This window comes from Sitophilus oryzae, unplaced genomic scaffold, assembly GCF_002938485.1.
Source record: "Sitophilus oryzae breed Bouriz unplaced genomic scaffold, Soryzae_2.0 scaffold_111_pilon_pilon, whole genome shotgun sequence".
Taxonomy (NCBI): Eukaryota; Metazoa; Arthropoda; class Insecta; order Coleoptera; family Curculionidae; genus Sitophilus; species Sitophilus oryzae.
In genome coordinates, this window is record NW_022145749.1 from 3,970,235 (window position 1) to 3,971,904 (window position 1,670).

The following is a 1,670-nucleotide window of genomic DNA, read 5'->3' on the forward strand; positions in this document are numbered from 1 at the left end:
CTCTTACTCGGTATGCTTCGTTCAGTTACATTGTCTACTTTTAATAATTCTTTTCTCAATCCTTTTGCACTATAATTTGCATCCCACGTGTTGTAATATTTTCCTTTGAATTTGGTTTCCCCTGTCCCCTTTGACTTGAGACGTAATGTTATAGCCCTTCCAGATCCTCATGTATATCCCTTTTCCTTGTAGTCCACCCAATGGAACCTTTCTCTTAGCTTCCTCTCAAGTTGGTAGTTTCCATTCATTAAGAATAGTGGATTTTAAAAATGTGTTTTGTATTCGGATGGTTTAACTACTGTAACATCATAAATAAGTTGTATACCAACACATAATGGCCAAACTTTAACAGACTGTAATATCCATAAACCTCATCAATGGAAACATTTTTGGTCTAAGAGTTTTTTTTACGTTATTAGAATACATTACCTGCAATTTGTTAATTCATTACAACATTGAATAAAAGATGCAAAGTGTTTAGCCACATGCTATAATGGAGATAGTCTTCATTTAAAATTATGTGATAGATCTGCTTGCTTGTAGGATCTAGACTGATAAACTCAATTTCTTTATGTTTATTGATATAACCAATAAAGTGGTAATGCTGAAATTTTGTTTTTGATTTGTGCAATAGGGTCCATTATTTCCATTATTTGATGCTGTTGTTGCTCTACAAATGTTGATCTCTATCAAGGGATGTTTATGTGTATAATATTACCATGTGTATAATAACATTATGATCGAAAAAAGAGCATTACAGTTGTCTTGGAAATGAACATCTAGATGACATTCTCCATATCATTTTACATCATCTGTTTTCAGTCTCATCTGTGTGTGTGTGTCCTCCATGCTATGTGTGTGTGTCAGGTGTCAGTGGGCCATCCTCAGGATGGGACAGTGGTGGTGTCAATCAAATCAATTAGATATTAATGCAGCCTTACATAGGTTAACTATTTTTGAAAGTACCTACAGGCTTTTATTTCCTACTTTTATTTTGTTTATAAAAATGCCAACAATTTGTGCATGTCTGTCAAACTTTAAAATCATTAAAAAATAGAATTTTATTCAGGTTGTAACTTTATAGAAAGGATTGTAAAAATATATTTTGTAACATGTATGTCAATAATCTTACGAAAATGTTTACTACACTTTTGATTGACTCTAATTTTTATATAATAATACAAAATAGCTGATACTGAATTATAATTATGTATTTTACAGGCTTTGCCTTTGTTCTTTATTTTCCATCAGCTATTCAATCAACTTCATACCACACCTTTAACCATTGTTAAAATAATAAAATGAAAGCACAAAATATTGAGTAAACAATGAGTATTTTATATTCACAAAATAAGAAACAAAACTTTTTTTGGGTAATGTTTGGTTATATTTATTTTTATTCTCTGATCTATGGTTACTTTTCATTTTTAAGATGTATACGTCATTAGCGCCACTGTGGTCATTTAGTGAACCCTTATTCTTTATTCTTCCCATTTTGTGACCACTTTTTCAATAAAAGTCCCATAAGAGTTATTTCTCCTTACCTCTACACTCCATAGGAGGAATAAAATACGTTCTCAGGAGCGCTACGTCGTGTCATGGCAGCCACTGATTGACACTAAAACATTAATGGGAGCTGTATAGCTGTTAGAATTGACAGCTGTTTGAAT